The sequence below is a fragment of the Frieseomelitta varia genome, unplaced genomic scaffold, assembly GCF_011392965.1.
Source record: "Frieseomelitta varia isolate USP_RPSP 00005682 unplaced genomic scaffold, Fvar_1.2 scaffold_215, whole genome shotgun sequence".
NCBI classification, from domain to species: domain Eukaryota; kingdom Metazoa; phylum Arthropoda; class Insecta; order Hymenoptera; family Apidae; genus Frieseomelitta; species Frieseomelitta varia.
The window spans coordinates 824,831-842,310 of record NW_025109917.1 but is presented as its reverse complement, the minus strand read 5'-3'; the positions used below and the strand labels follow the sequence as shown (position 1 = coordinate 842,310).

Sequence of the window (17,480 nt, the reverse complement as noted above, 5' to 3'; positions counted from 1 at the left end):
ATCTAATCATTTCCCAAATAGTAAAATCCTCGTCGTCATTTTGCTAATCGAAAGATATTTTGTAAGAGACACGGAGAAATATTCGAGAGTTTGCTAAATTTATTGACAAAGCATCGCTAGAACCTCTGCTCCCTAGGACGATCGATCGATGCACAATTTTCATCTCCCGATCATTATATATTATATATATATAAATTAAATAGTGTCGTTATTACGTGCCGTAACACGTAAATCTAATCATTTCCCAAATAGTAAAATCCTCGTCGTCATTTTGCTAATCGGAAGGTATTTTGTAAGAGACACGGAGAAATACTCGAGAGTTTGCTAAATTTATTGACAAAGCATCGATACACGTTGCCGGCGAAATGTCAAGGGTACCTCGTTCATTCAACGGAGGCGCAACGTGCGACTCTCAATGGATCGTGTCAACTTATAGCCATCCGTGCCATCGATATTCCTCAATTTTTCAATATCTCCGTTCTGGCGTCACACGACCGAATCCCTTTAGGTTTTAGTTTTCCTTCTTTCGTTCGTAGACGCGCGACATTTACAGGCATCAATGAACTCGTTACAAATGCACGCGCGTTTCTATTTAAAACGGGATTAGAGATCAATTGGTATTTTGTTCGGAAACGTACAGACAATCGACGCTAATCAACGACTCTATTCTTCTTCGCGACAATACCGAGACCCGGCTTGAAGAACGTAAAAATTGAACGAGTCGAAATACAATGATTCCATGTGTCCGCCAGTTTCATTATTGGCACGTTATCGTTCTTTTAACAAAATTATATATTATATATTTATAAAATATATATATTTTATAAATATAAGGTATATGTATATATTATAAAATTATATATTTCACAAAATTATATCCAGCGATCTACAAAAGATGGGATAAATTAACATGTCAAACAGAAACGTTTCGAAGAATTTAAGGCTCGGTGTCGATACGTTATGTTGGCCAAAAAGTAGCTGTGTCTTTTTATTTGCAAATTTCTCACGAGAAACAAAAACTTCATTAATACGACCATTTAATTGACCATTTTGTTCGATTACTTTCTGCCATCTTTCGGACTACTTCACGATTTTTCGACGAGAAAAAGTTCGAAGAACGATTTGATATCCTCGTTAGTAATAAAATTTAGCAAACGAATTGGCTTCTTCACCGTTAATTTTTTAGTAAGATTGCGCAGTGAAAATGTTCTTGTTTTCCATTTTAAAATCGACGCCAAGCAAACAATTGTCAACGAGATTATGCATTTCCTTTCTCTAAAACAATCAAATTAAATATCAGATTACACGGTGAATCTCCGGCTGAAAGTGAAGCTGGTTGCATTTTGCGGCGCGCGTATTTTCAAGAAGAAAGAAGAAAATAAAATTGCGGAAAATATAATCGAATATAGATTACGTTACAATATAGGCCATGGCCTAGAATATAGGTTATGTTACAATAAGTTAAATTATTGTAGGTTATATTACCTGTATAATAAGTTACAACCTAACCTAATGCAATAAGTTAAATTACTGTAGATGGCAATGTTTATTAAATTAGAAGAAAACGACATTACTCATGGATATTACATGGGTAATACACGTCCATCTGTTAGAAAAGAATGCAATTACTTATTGGCCAAGCCAATATATACAAAAATGAATGCGCCAAAGAATCCGATCGAGGTGTCCGACTCTCGAAGCAACGAAATTCGAACGTATCCAACGTTTCGTCGAGACACGTTAAAATAAATAGAGGAGGCACATCGATTCTAGCGAAGAGTGCGACGCCAATTAAACGGAGGAGCTGAAGGCGCAGACGAGGAGAAACTGATTCGATCGGCATGGATTCTCGGCGTGAAGTTGGTTTAATTTACGAACATTCTTCGGCGCGCAGTTTAATTAAAGTTAGTGGAGGGGCACGGAACGGTAGACAGGCAAGATTCCTCGGTCTTCTTCTTAGTCGCGCGCTCACGGTTGAATAGCGATCGAACGAGCAAACGTATGAACTTGTTGCTCGCGCGACGCGTCGTTTTCACTTCGCCGAAGCGCCGGTTACAAAACGAATTACGGCCCCAACGTAATTACCAGTGACGCTACTTGCAGCAATTTCACGGCAGATTCTCAGCCGAACGCGATTTTTCTTTTCTACCGAGTCGGGCGAACCGAGAGGATCGAATTGCCCCTCTCTCGCCGAACCTCTATTTACTCGTCGCTGGAAAAACTTGTTCATCATAAAATATAATATTCCATCCTTTTCCCTTTCTTCTTCACTTTTTCCTTTTCTCTTTCTCTCTCTCTCTCTCTCTTTCTCTCTCGATATACTCGAGCTCCATTAATTTTTCAATTTCATGTTTCATCGCGAGAAACTGACACGAGAGGCAAGTCCACGCCGATAATGGAGCACGCTTGTATTTTCAAGGATTATTTTCTTTTTGTAATTTCCATGCGCAGCGAAAATTGTAGATGTTATTGCCTCGTTGCGCAGCAGCAATGTTTGCACGGGGGATTTTTTGTTGGATCTATCTCTTTCTCTCTTTCTCCGATAAATGGATCGTGCGTTTCGAAATAACGTCGGCGGAAACGTGAAATACGTTTTATAAATACACGAGACACGAAATATTAACCGAGATGCTCGTATGAGGCGAGCGAATTATCGATTCGACGAGATGTAGCTGATAAAACAGCTACGTAAATGTCTTACTTAGGAGGTAAGACTGCAACCGGGATGAAAGATGTAGGCCACGTTTGCATATATTACGAAAACTCGAATCTATGCTGCAGCTTTAGTTTCCTTTTCCAGCGTTCAACTTTCTCTGCGATAGCGGCAACTTGTGTAGAATGACATTGACATTCTCGCTACAAAAAATCCTAATTTTCCAACAGATGTGCGCATGTCGTTCTAATAGTAATTTATTTTCAATTCATTTTCTTTTTTATTTCAATGAATCGAACTTTCAATCGACGTTTTAAATTAAATTTAAAAAAAAGGAAGAGGATAATTGAAATCTTTCAAAGCGCAGAGTACGAGTCGATCGTGCGAGAGAATTACCTACATTGTTATTCTATGCTTATCATTTTAATTGCAAACGAGCATCGTGTATACAAATTCGAAACGCGGCGTGCCAGTTAATTAAATATACGTGGCATCGGGTTTCTAATTGAAACGAAACAGCACGGAATGAAATTTCTTAATAAACTGCGAGGCATTACGAGTATATTAAATGCCGTATGAAAGCGAAACACGTTCGTAACGTGCCTACGAAGCCACAGCAGCTAAAGGTTGAACGAATTTGCGCGAACAATTACATGACAATAGGTTGCAATTTCAACTACTCAACGCTTTGCATGCGAGTGACGTAGATTCACGTGTCTGTCACCTTACGATTGAATGCGGGAGACCGGGGAATTTACGTCTGTTCCAGCGATCATGTCGCTCTTACACTTTTCCATTTCGAAGCTGCCTGGTTAGTTAAACCATTGCGCTGGCAAACCGGTTGACGGACCATAACGAGTGACCGAAACCGTATACAATAATTCGTCGCTTTCCTATTCTTTCGAACTCATCAGTATATCACTGGATAAAAATTATTAAGAAGTAATCAACTTAACATTTGTTTTGCCTGCGTTACATTTAAATGTACATAAAACTGAGAAAATGTTCATTCCAGCGCAAGAGATTAATAATGCTCGATCCTCTCCGTGAAAGTACATCTACCGGAGTAGAAAATATTTAAAAGACGAAAGAAAAAAGGAAAGAACATTTTGTGAAAGAGAAAAATTGTTTCGATTACGACTCGATTGTTATTACAGACGTAAAAAGCACGATTAAAGGCATCAGCTGGAAGGAAGCGAGGAAACAATCGGGAGAAACATCATACGGTGAGAGTTGAAAACCATGTACAATGAGTAACAAAGTGATATTGTTTAATATTCTGGGCGTCAGCCTCTCGCGCGACTGCGAATCACAGTGATGTTAATGCGAAACTGCTGATTGTTTGCCAAGGCGATGCTGCCTTATACGATCGATTTATCAAGAGAAACGATTTATGGATAGGCGTCGACTGTTCGACGAAGATTCGAAACGAACGATTTTCCATGAACGTGTTTCGACGAAACAGTGATAAAGAGAAAAGTGATGCAACGATCCTTTACGTTAGAAAATTAAATGCAAAAATTGAATCGGTATAAATAATTCACTTGAACTGATTGCGACAACGAACATAGTTGGACTGCAAATAGTACTACGTCTATCGACCGTGGCACAACAGCACAATCATATGTGATATCTATCTTAGTTTTTGACGCTGTCCCAACGAAGAATAAGCCGAAAATCAGTGTTTCTCGAAGCAAAGTGAGAAGAGGGAGCAACGTTGCACCAGCTCGTGTGTGCTGTTACTCGCTTAACCGTATAAATTATTTGTCAGTAGTTATTCAGACGGAAAAGAAGCACGTAGGCAGGAAGAGTCCTGGATGATTGATGCAGCGAAGTCGGCCGGGACTTAACGCCAACGTACGTATGTTAAACGCAATAGCTGTTCAACGAACAGGCTGTGCTTTAGCGTACAATCCTTTGATCCGCCAGGAACATTACCGCATCAACCGAGTCGCTCTGATACTATTACGCATTGTTTTATTCGACTATAAAAGCTTCGGCGAGACAATGTTGTCAAACTTAAAATGGGAGGAAACTTGGAATTTAATTTTTCGCTGAAGCGCAGTGAGAAACAAAAGAGGGCAGAGTATCGGTGAACATTTTCATTTCGCGTGGATAATATTGTAGAACAATATATATACGAGAGAGAGTAATGACAGTAAATGTATAGTATTAAAGGATAATTGTTTAACAACACGGGCATAAATTTCAACTTTGGCAATACCGTCGAATACATTACACTGTACGTTAAATATAATAATAGAGTGGATAATTATTCTATGGATAATACCTACTATCTCAGATGTTATCAATTCTTTCAGCTGGATATTATCCTAGGTATAGATATTAAGTCTATTATACTAAATAACTAGGTACGTGCACAAACATTATAGATTAAACGTTAAGCTCACGGTACGTCGTTAAAGAAAATGGGACACAATGCACGTGCAAATTGTGGAAAAAAATATTATTCTTCAAATATTATTTCACCGCCAAGTGTAATTAACTTAGGAATGAAATTCCAAGAGTTGACAGGCTGGGGATGAAAGCCAGCCAGGTTGGTCAATCTAGTTGCGCGCGAGTGCAAGGCGCACAGCAATCGTCAGAGAAAAGATTAATTATTTACCTTTGACCGAGCCAAAGGTGGAAGAAGCGACGGCAACTGCTTTCGGTGCTGATGGTAAATTCTTACAGTGGCAAAGGGGAGCTCGAAATTGTGAAAATTTTTGCCGTCACGGTTTACTTGGCTCGCGAAGTAAGCCAACGCCGGAAATGAACTGAATTTTAGACAGAGAAGTAAAAACACGAGACGAATCTCCCTTCTAATTGCTGGAAACTGGTATCGACACTTTCCAAAATTCGGCGAATTTGTAATGTATAAGACAAAATTAATACGTAACATTAATTTGTAATATATGTAACAAGAAAGTAATGTATAATTTGTAATGTATAAGACAAAATTAATACGTAACATTAATTTGTAATATATGTAACAAGAAAGAAAAATTGAATATATTACAATTGTAAACAGAGATACTAATATTGTATAAATCGGTTGTATATTAAATTTAAACTGAGCTTCAATCTTCAATTCAAAGATGAAACTTTACGGTTTTCTTATCATAATTTCATTATTACGCAAATTTCACTAATAATAACTTTGAATTATAAATTAATGAGCTCAGTGCTCGTTTTAATTTTTTATAAATTTTGCCACAGTTATCTAGCCGTGTATTATTGTCAACTATATTTCTTCAATCAAACTTATTTATATGTCTAAAGTGTCTTTCAGTGGCAAAAATATCTTGCGATCATACTCGTTGCGTACAGTAATGAGAGCTTCTTCATGTTCGTTAAAAAAAAAAAAGAAAGATTTACGATATCTCGTGTGTCATTTTTGACTCGAATAGTCAAAAACCACACCGCGTGTACACCTGATTGTAAAAACGTTCCGCCGTTCGTTTGTACCGAGCGCGACGAACAGCGAGAGAGCTCGATACGATTACGCTTTCCAATCGAAATTCCCAGGAGTAATCGCGATGCGTTCCTTCATCCCTGCACGATGTGGCATTTCCTCGTTGCCAGGATTTCTTCGGCGGCGACGCAATCAGCGCGCATACCTGCGAAATATTAATGCGGCTGGTTGCAAGCGCGGCGAGTCTCGGCACGAAGAGAGCGACACACGTGTGTACGTGCACACGCAGATACACGGCCGCCACCGCCGGTAGAAAGTGGCGCCAACAAAAAGGAACGAGGCGTTCTCGCGGCAATAAATCGGCACAGACCTACGATAATAATCGATACACGTTGCCCACGTAACGAATCGATTTATACCGCCGTGTACCGATACGTGATTTTATCAGGCCTCTCCTCGCCGTGATCACGCGATGCAACCCTCTTCCTCTCGCGTGTCTCTTCCTCTCTCGCCAGTTTCGCAAACCTCAATGGAAACTAAGGTGAGCTTCCCGCGTGAAAATCTATGCTATCTCCTCTGGAATATCGATGAAGAGGGAAATTTGCGAGATATTTTTACGCTCTGTCCGTGTTCTGAAATTGTAGCCTAGCGATTGTCAGACTGTCGAAATTTCTTTCTCTCTTTTAGCACGGTTTGTAGCTTCAACGTCGGTGTATATATACGGTGACGATCGATCATCGATTAACGGAAAATTTGGCAACGACCTCTCGTACGAATCATTGGAAAACGGAAATAGAAACTGGGAGAAATAATGTTGGACATTTTTGGTCGGAAGTTTATTTATAACCCATCGTTAAAATATGATCTATTGTTATATTCAGCGAACGAATGAATATACTCGTTGGTGAAAATCATTTTATCTCTGTTTTTTTTTTTTTTTTTCTTTGTCGAACGTAGAACCATTTATTATATTTCTCACAGTTCAAACAGTAAATCATTCTATTCCATAAGCAGCATCGTCCCATATACATTACCTACGTCATTTTGGCTTGTTCTCAGAAACTAGCAAATGATCCATCATATCAAACTCTCGTCTAGACTTTTCGAAACTCTAACAGCGTGTGAAATTCTTACATCTCATATTCTTGTATCTCTGTTCTCCAAGGAATAATATAATATATTTCCCATCCGAATCGTTGCTTTCCACGAACGAATTGTGATGATAGACACGATTATAATTAATTGAATATGTTCCCACTTTTCAAAGACCTCGTTCGGGAATTAATTTAACGAAGAGCGGTTTTATTTAATTAAATTTTACGATATTAAATTAAATTCTAATTTAATTAAATTTTATGGTGAAATACAAAAATTTCATACGACATCCAGGAGGTCTTGAGAAAAAAAAAAAAAAAGAGAAATGTTTGTATTTTCGATTCTCGACATAATAAAACGAATTCGCAGCTGCCGTAGTAAGAGCGATCCAACTTCAACACTGAAAGTTCTCGAATATTTCTGAAATAAGTTACTCTGTTGGAATATTTTCACGCTATGATAACTCCTCGAAAAAGAAAAAGAAAAAAAAAAGAAAAAAGAAATTACTGTCGGAGAGATGATTCTCCGTTTCTCTTCCATTCACGACCCAACAGCACAGACTTTCGCACCAACGGACGTTGATAATCGGCAAGCCGAGTGAAACGACATTATCAGCGACAAAAGAAAGGAATAATATTCTCTTTCATAGTCGTATCTTCGCGTTACTAGCAAGTAATAAATTACGTCACAGCGTTGAGAAAGTACGAACTACAGCTCCTCCTTCGATCCGCTCTCCTCTTACAATTACAAACTGTGAGCCTCTCTTTTCGAGAACCGTTCAATTAGCGTCGTTCTCCTCAACTTCTCCCAATCGATTTAAATCGTCCGTCAAATTGGATCGAATTAACATTCGTACGGCATCGGTCTCTGATTTGGACACGATCCGTCATCGCTGTCGAAATAGATCGAGCAAAATTACTATAATAATGTATATTAGCTTGAGAAAAGTTCGAATGTTCAATCGTATCGTTTACAGAACCCTCTGAATCCCTGTAAGCAGGGACATCATACTTAAATTTGGCTAAAATTTTTTATAATCGCTGATAATTACAATGAATGTAGATACGTGGATACAACGACGTAAGAGGAATTAAAATTTCAAAGAAAGAAATTCTCATTGAATTGTTATTCGAATAATTTGGGATGATTCGCACAAACTAAACTTCTCATTGTCTCGTACGAAAGTTCATAAAATGAGAGCGAAGGAAATTTTTCAGGAGATTAAAATTACGTATCATTAACTTCTATATACTATACTTGGTGGTTTCTTTGAACAAAGTTACATACCAGAGAAATATAATCAACAAAATTTCACACTAAATGCCGTTTAAACAGGATGATTATTCCCAATGCTGTATCATTTTATTTGAAGCGATACTTCACACACCATTTCGTAAATAAATTGCTAGTAGATGATACAAAACATGTTTCCGCGGGCAAAGAATTCAAATCTGATCCAAAATCTCTCAATTCAGTTTTTCTTTCTTTCTTGCATTTGATTATCGGCATGATTCACTTTCGAATCAGCATCTTGTAACGTGCTTCTTGCCTTAGTAAGAGTGAATTCAGTCGCAAGATTGTGAGTTGTGTCACAGAAAATTACTAATACGACAAATCCTGACAAACCTAACCAAAGACCTTTGAAAGATCACTCTCCAGAAATTCATTTCCATTTTCATCTACGTAAGCTATCATCACAATACCACTTTCGAACAATTTTTCCTACGACGTTTTCCTTTCACTAATAACGGACAATTTACTTGCAAGACTGCCAGTCGTGTCTTGGAAAATGATCCGTCGTATTACGACGCGGGAACCACTCTCTGTGAAAAATAATCTCTGCGAAAAGTGAATTCAAGGCGTTTACGCGGCACGACAGCGAATCTGTACCTCGCAATTACTCGTTTCTCGTACGATGCACGGAACAGAAATCGGACCGTGTCGAGAAACAAAGCGGGAAGCGCGATTGCACGTTTTATTATTACGAATGTAATTCTTGGTAGAAATTCGACAAATTCGAGTGTAATAAATTGATAGCGCGGACGTAATTCCTATGGAAGTTGTCAAGTTCCTGAGAAACGATGCAACTCCTAAGGCCGCAAGTAGGCTCGCTCGTAGCTCTCGCGGAGTGACAATGCGGCGGCGAGAGAGCGACGTTTAAACCTCCCGAGGCGTCTTATCCCTGAAGTAACCGTACGAGGCAAGCACGAAGAATTTCGTGGATTCTGCCTCTTGCTCTCCCCGGTGCTATCTTAATAGTGCGGTTGTTTACTCGCGCGGTGTACGCCGCTCGTTTGCATACTCGCATTAACTTGCACGGCGAGTTGCCTTGACGATTATTTAGCGCGATCTGCAACATAAACAGGCTACCCGTATCGTCGTTGCACTCGCGTCGAATTCGTGTTCCGTTCCGATTGCCCCGAAATAATGGCCAATACGTCGGAACAGACGCACCAATTGCACAGTTCCAACAGCCACACGGGTAACGTAATAAGCTTATTACGGACGATCGATTATTTATGGGACAGATACGTCGTCGATCCGACGTCGTACGCTTCAATTTCTTGCGAGATGCCAGAGCACACTCCATTTTTCCTCGATCGGAGCATCATTCCAAACGACGTACGAGATAATATTCTACACTTTGCATTTAATCACTGGTATTATTAACTGCCTGAGAGGAATACTAATAATCAACCACGAGCATATTTGTCCATCCTGCGTAAGGGCGACTACGCGTTTGGTCAAATAAAGTCTCGCAAAAATTTCGCTGTAGAGCCGACTACACGCCGAGACTAATTCTAACATCGATATCGGGCATTTCTCTGGTTCTATGCGTAAAATACGCATATATAGATAACGTATGTCTAGATACATACAGTATATAGATACATACATATATATATAGATAGATAGATAGATAGATAGATAGATAGATAAATAACGCGAACGAGAATAGATAGCAAATGAATGAATGAAATTTTATTTTTATTTTCTTTTTTTTTTTTTTTTCTTTCTGAAACGCAGAAAAAGCGAAATACCAATGATGAAACAGTTATCTCGAGGGGAACGATTTTTACCTATGATTTGCCCCTACCAGAGGCAAAATTCCCGAGAAAGAGAATTTTTACACGCGTAACGTGTCTTCAACGAGAGAATCTGTGATAAAAAAAGAAAAATGGAGTATCTATTAGCGTGAATCAATCTCTAGAGCGCGATTATTTTCCTCGTGGAAACGTATTTTTCCACCGACGTCGACGACAACGTAATTAAACGTTCCCCGAAAGGAACCTTGCGACCTCACGATCGACCAGATCGTCGCGAAGAACGATCGAGCAGTTTTCGCGAAATTGACGAACGCTAATGCCGGGATCGTATAAATTGCCCCGGGCAACAAAGCCGACTCGATTCGTATCGATTTGTCCGGTCTGCTTCCGTCCATCCAATGGAAAATCGTGTCCCCCGTGCAAAATAAAAGGATCGCTCGACGAAAATTGCATGAAAATATTTGAAAATACGACGCGGCGCACGGGAATTTCAAAGTCTGCTCTCGCTGAAATTGATCAGAACACACAATGTGTATACCCGCGGAGGAAATGAATTGCAGAAACTCGAAGAAGAATAAAGTTTTTTTCCAACGGCGGAGCTACTTTCCATCCCGAAGAATTCCAGCAATTTCCAGCGTGCCGGATAAACCGATCGTACGTACCTACGAGGAGGAAATTCGTAGATGAATAAAATATTTTTGTTCCATTAGATAGAAATTATATTTAATCGGATGGTTTTGCATTACAACGCAAAGGAAAAAATCGAAAACTGGGAGACTATTCACGCAAAGAGTGACACAAGCACCATAAGATGTGAGATTTATTGTTTTACAATAGAAAATTAATATCTCGATCGGCAATCGATATTTTTCAGCACGTCTTATCGCAGGTTCCTCGAGATCTAACATTCGATAGCGCGATACTACGAGCTAACTCTATCTAATCAAAAAAAAAAAAAAAAAAAAAGAAGACGAAGAATTACACGCTAGTTTACTCAATCTATCTGCTAGATATCTCGAAGTAAATGTGACTCGAAATTTACTTGGTATCGTGATTACTTTCGTTGAGGTGAATTTTAATTAATTACATTCTGAACGTAATCCAAGCTCTCGAATAGAGAAACTTTATCGTGGACTGTGCGAACAATGGAAAATTCTCTAAAAATAGTGAATAATGAATTTTTCTGCCGCGTTAACGAGGATCGAATTTAGGTACTTCTCTTTTCCATTTGATATCCACAGAGTACTAAAATTTCAGTTCATTCCGGTTGTTACGTATTTTACAAATTCGCATGTAATGATTCATTCAATCAGAGATATCAGCTTACTATCATTTCTATTCTTCGTGTAACTTTCATCCTTTTTTTTTTTTTTTCTTTATTGATAAAAGATGAAAAAACACGCTGTTTCTTGAACATTATCGAACGCGTTGAATATCACGTTGAAGCGAGCCTACGCAATTAACTGCGTATATCTCTTATTTAAAGAGATAAATTTGTTTCGTATAATCATTATCAAAACAGTTTGGATAAAAGATCAGATAAAAAGTCGCTCGCGATATCACCCGGAGGAAATTTATTTCGCTATCGCGCGTGTCATTCATACCTTCGAGAATTCTTACGTGTGTGAATCCTCTTCAAACGTGCCACTGCGAAATACAAAAAGATACCGAATGATACTGCGTAGCTTTCCTTTGAACAATATTCAATATCAAATGCAACCGTTTCCAACGTGCATCATGCGTTATTTGACATTCGAAAAATTGAAACGCAAGAAGAGAGCTTCAACGTTCGAAAATAATGTTCGGGAAATATCATACTTTGCCCAACTTTCCCGCGACTCTCGAATTCAACTATTTCTCTAGTTGTTTCTATTTTGCGTGCCGGAAAGTAACGTCATATTCTCCCTACGTCCAATTTCTTTTCGAAATATTTATAGATTTACTCGTAGAACTTACTATTTCCAAATTTCATGCAAGAAAGTATCTCAAAGTATGTACAGTTTGCCATTCGATTTTTATATTTATCGAAATCTTTATTCGATAAACACGGCTAGCGAAGAGAGAAACTTTATGGAAAAATATACAGTAATACTCACTTAAGCATTCGCCATCGTGACTAAAAGCCTTATGCTTTCTGTGTCTTGGTCATATAATATAAAATATGACTTGCAGTGTATATTAAAATTCTTTAAATTCTCTGTTCTGAAAAACCAACGACTTCTGGTCATTGCTAGCGACGAGTTTTGCTCTCTAATTGAGTCGAATTCTCGTCAGATTGGTCAAAATTTAATGAATAGGTTTTTCTAGTTTACCATGCAGGAGCATCTCCATGACTCGCGTGAAGACCACAAAGCACAAAGAAAATCACTGTGTTTGTAATTTTTTATTCAATAGCACTGAGAAAGATCCACTTCTAAACCGCCCCATATTCTACTGATTTGTCTCCATCACCAGATTATTCCAAGGATTGAAAATCCTTCGACAATACTGATGCTGTAAGAACATTTTGCCTATAAATCAAGAGACACTTTTTGTAAAAAAAAAAAAAGCTTCGAAAATCTAGTCAGTCGTAACAAACAAACAATGATAAATCAACTCGTCCGTAGTAACAAAAATCTGAAATTTTAATTTCAGAAGAAGAAAAGGAGATGTAACTTTTAAATGCATCGAGAGACACGAGGCAAGAAACGTCGCGATAATACAAGGTACTCAAAATCGTTTCCGAGCTTTTTGCCCGAGAAATTCTATTATATCCCTACGAGGAGGAGGAATGAAGCATTTCCTGGCCGGTGGAAACCATTTTTAGATCGTCGAGGGCTCTCCATTTCGCCTGGCACTTCCACCGCGCGAGCTAAGAGAGAACTAACAACCGGAATACCGGGCCTGCCGCCGCAGAAGTGCTGCAGAAATCCCGAGGGTGGAGGAAGCCTCCCTTAGGCCACGTATATTAGGGGAAAGACACCTAGAACGAACGATAACTCTTAAAAAAAAAAAAAGAAAAGAGAGAAGAAAGAGAAACTAGACCGGGCCAATTCGTAAAGAAATTAACACGAATCGATCATTCGCGATTCGGATCGCTCAAATATACAGGGTGATTCACGTATCTTGCACGCCTGAAGTAACTTTTAAATTGCGTGTCTAACGAGAAATTGTTTAATACAAAAGTTGTGTGATTTTAAGGACAGGCAGAATATGGCGTGTTATTTTGTGGGTTCCGAAATTTCCAAAGTCATCTTTATTTCTTTTCATCAAAGAAATGGATGTGTGGAGATTGTTATACATCGTTTATCTTTCATTGTGCGTTCCAAAGTGAAATTTTTTAGAAATTCGTCGAACACGTTAGAATAGACGAACGAAGCAGAATAATTGCATAAAGATGTGACAAGATATTGACAGTATCTCGAAAACGAGACGCAGGTTAAAATCAAGGCAATTTTGAAAAGAATCAGTTCGGCGGAGAGTCTGCCGCACGAACACCATGACAAATTCTTCTACGTGATGCCGGAGACCTTGTAGCTCGAGTGCACTCGTGGCAAATGTGGCAAACCCGCAACGGGCTACCACGTCGGAGCCATCACGTGCGAAACGTTAGCATAAAGTAAGATACATGGGACAACGGAGGAGACAAATAGAGTCAATAGTTGTCAACATCGTGAGTCCAAGGGGACGAGATTGTCCGCTCTTCGCGCAGGCTCCGCTCTTCCGCGCTATTTCCAGCTTTTCTTCTCCCGAGCACGACCTTAAACCACCGGAGACCTTAAACTTGCCTGATTAAAACTCGCGCGCTGTTCGAACAGTGCGCGTACATATTACCCAGGAGTAATGTCGTTTTCTTCTAATTTAATAAACATCTAGTGACAGTAATTTAACTTATTACAAGTTAGGTTATAACTTGTTATGATATATAGGTTGTGTTACAACCTACCTAATGTAACTTATTATAGGTTAAGTTATGTTACGTTATAATCTACAGTAATTTAACTTAGTATAACACAATATATAACCTATATTCTAGTTAAATATATTGACATTTAGTCTTATTGCTTATTGCAGTATGTCAGTATAGTGTGCGTAATTATACTACAGATTGAAACTGTATTAACTCTTAAATAAAATCAAATTTTTTTCAGTATCAAAAAACAACATTACCAACATTACCAACATTACCAACATTACCCCTAATACAACTGCAACGAATCGGCGGATGAAAAAATGCTCGAAAATCATCTCGAAGTGTCGTAGAATCAAAAATTGCAAAGTCTCAGCAGTGAAAGAAAAAAAAGGGGGCAAAACGTTTGGACCGGTAGTGCGAGAAATTGCAAGCGTTACGAGAAATCGGTAACATCGTTATCGCCCGCTGGAGAGAAACGAGCAGTTTCGCAGAATTTCCATGAAACCAGAGCCTACAGAGCGAGAAGGTTAATCCGCGAAAGAAAGCGTAATACCGGTCGTGGAAAGGGAGTAGAAAACTTTCGACGAGATATATGATATAAAGGGAGAGTCACGCGGATGATATCAGAAAAGTTGTTGAAAATTTTGAAAACACGGTTGACTTACCTTATTACAGAGCGGCAGTAATTGGCGAGATCCTTCCTTCCTTTCTGCTTTCTTCCCTTTTTGTTTGTTCGTCGTCCCTCGTCCAACGGTTCCTCCTCCTCCTCTTCACCTTCCCCCTCGTCTTTCTCTTTGTTCACCACTCGAGCAACTTTCGAAGACGTAGCGTAGCGAAGAGTTCGAGGAACAAATACCTTCGTCGTAACGAAAGTTACGACGGCAATCTCAGACAATTCGTCGACTTTTATTTCCCGTGGAGTCGAAGGCCATTGTCTCCCGAGTGGTTTGACGATCTGCAACAAAAACGGGACGTGACGGTGTCGATTAGATTACGATCGAACGTCGCGACACTTGGAGAAAACTCGTCTCGTACACGTTCGTTCCCTCTGGAGTAGAACGATCGTTCGAACGATTAATTGCGAGAAATTGTCTGTTAGCCGTCTAAACTATTTGGATAAAAGCGATAAAACCGATAAGGCGCGCGATAGTTTCATCGTCACTGATAACTGCGCGACACTTGTTGCGACGAGAGACTTGGCTATCAAGTTGAGAAACTTGAATATCGACAACGACATCTAATTCAGAAGACTGACTTTCCCTTCTGCGATAAATGTCAGAAATCTGTCACAGATCAACACATTAATTGTACAAATAACAATGAAACATTGCGAATCATTTAAAGTGATATTGACTTTGTAAAAGAACATCATATAGTAATCTACTTGGTCTCATTTTAAATAAAGAGTGAAACTTCCTCTCTTGCGATAAATGTCAAATATCTGTCACAGATCAACACATATAACTTTGTAAAAGAACATCATATAGTAATCCACTTTAAAGAGTGACGCATCTATTTTGATAGTCGTGAGTTCTTTCGACGATCACGTACCTGATGAAAAATTAGGGATATATTTTTCTCAAAAATTGTAATCAATACTATAAAATATAAGCACCATACTATTCGCCAATGACCTCGATGTCGATGCGATTTTAAATCTGCACGAAAAAGGAAAAAAAAAAAGAGTTCGAATGACGAAATGAACTTTCAGGTCGCTAAATACGTGTACGCTCGGAGTGTTCGGTACCGTGAGAAAATTATCCCGTATTTTGAAACCAGGTGCGAAATTTTTTCGAAAGCTGAACTTCACCGCTCGCGAGGTAATTTTCGTCGAGATTCAATTTCAACGTGAGAACCGACGTTAAAACTCGGGGAATATTGAAGTTTCCACTTAACGCGAGATCGTTCTCCAAACAAGAATTTTAATCTTCCCCATTTTTTTGATAATACGACGCGACCTTCGGTCGGGGCTTTCGATCGCCGACGTAGGCACCCCGTTGAATAAACGGGGAGGAGGAGCTCCTTTTAGAAGGACATTAATTTACTATGCAAACAGGCGGAATCACGCGCGGCTTCGCCTGTTTATTCAATCCGGGAGAAAAATCTTCGTACGAAAGAGGGTACGTGAGCATCCGCGAAGATCAGACGCGGAAGAAAGTTTGCGTGGAAGAGGGGAGGGGGAAATTTCGCGCCAAGGTCGCGAAGTTATAAAACTTGCAAACCCTTCGCGACTCATCGAGAAACTGCAATTTTCGGTCGTGTGCATTTAGCGAGTTCTATCATCTCGTTGTCATTATATTTCGTTGTCCGACAATTTACACCGATGTGGGAAATGAAGACATTTTGTCAGGCAAATGGAAATTCAATCGCGTGAAATTATCGTAGTACTTTTATTTTTATTTTTGAACAGCAAGAGGAGGAAACGTCACTTCTCTTTGTTTGTGGTAACTACGATTACGAAAGTATTAAATACAATTTATTCAGTATTATATAAATAATATAAATTGTATTTATATTATTGTAGAATAATTTGTATATATATAAAATGTTTTCGTAGCGTTTCGTATATATATAAAATGTTGTAAATGTTTTCGTAGTGTTTCGTATATATATATAAAATGTTTTCGCGTTAAGTTGTAGCGTTAAGTATGTACTAATTTCTTTACCACTTTTTTTCTCAATAAAGCAAATTTTTTTACATTCTCTGTTTCTTCATTAGAAATGTTCAGAAATTCTATATTGTAAAGTTACACACGTATACTCCTACTCAAAAATCGCACATTTGTTTCGAAACTTGTTTGGAAGCATTGAAAATCGAAAAATTATACTAGAAAGAAGAAAGACTAATTTCTTCATTCTCTTTTTCAAGCTTTCGAAACGTGTGAAACTCTAATTTGAACTATTCAACGAAGCCTTCGCTACATTGTACAACAAGTTTTTAAATCGAATCTTCAAGAGATTCCTCAGAAAGAATAAAAATTCACCAAAGTTTAGAGAGGTTGAAAATGAAAATAAAAAATTTTAGAATCAGACATTTCATGCCAAAACCAACCTCGCAGAACTGAAATACATCTCTGAACGTTGCACGTAGTAGAAAACGTGCGGCAGTTTAGTTTCGACGACGAGCACGGTTGATACAGAAGCAAAAGGGCTAACGCGTTCTCCGGATCTTTTGACTCAACAGCCAACGTGGCAGCGTAATAACGAAGCGGAGACCGAAATCAAAAGGCAAGACAATCGGAACGATTTTCGACGCGACGCGTCGCGAAACGAAACAGTGTCGCGTAGGCAGTGACGCTCGAGCGTATTCAAATATGCAAAGGAACAAGTTAATTAAGGACCACCCAGAAAGCGTTATCTGCCTTTCTCTCGCGCTCG

General features: G+C 38.8%; 1 protein-coding gene across 5 annotated transcripts in view; it reads right to left on the bottom strand.

Moving 5' to 3' along the window:
- Nucleotides 1–17,480, bottom strand: part of LOC122527345 (cAMP-specific 3',5'-cyclic phosphodiesterase 4D) — a 182,001-nt gene that overhangs the window by 115,848 nt on the left and 48,673 nt on the right. For 4 of the 5 annotated variants that reach the window (XM_043651432.1, XM_043651429.1, XM_043651431.1 and 1 more), the window contains one exon: nucleotides 14,768–15,057. The gene's annotated coding sequence lies outside the window, so the exon portion shown is untranslated. The remainder of the gene's footprint in view (nucleotides 1–14,767; nucleotides 15,058–17,480) is intronic. The other variant, XM_043651434.1, reaches the window with a different exon arrangement.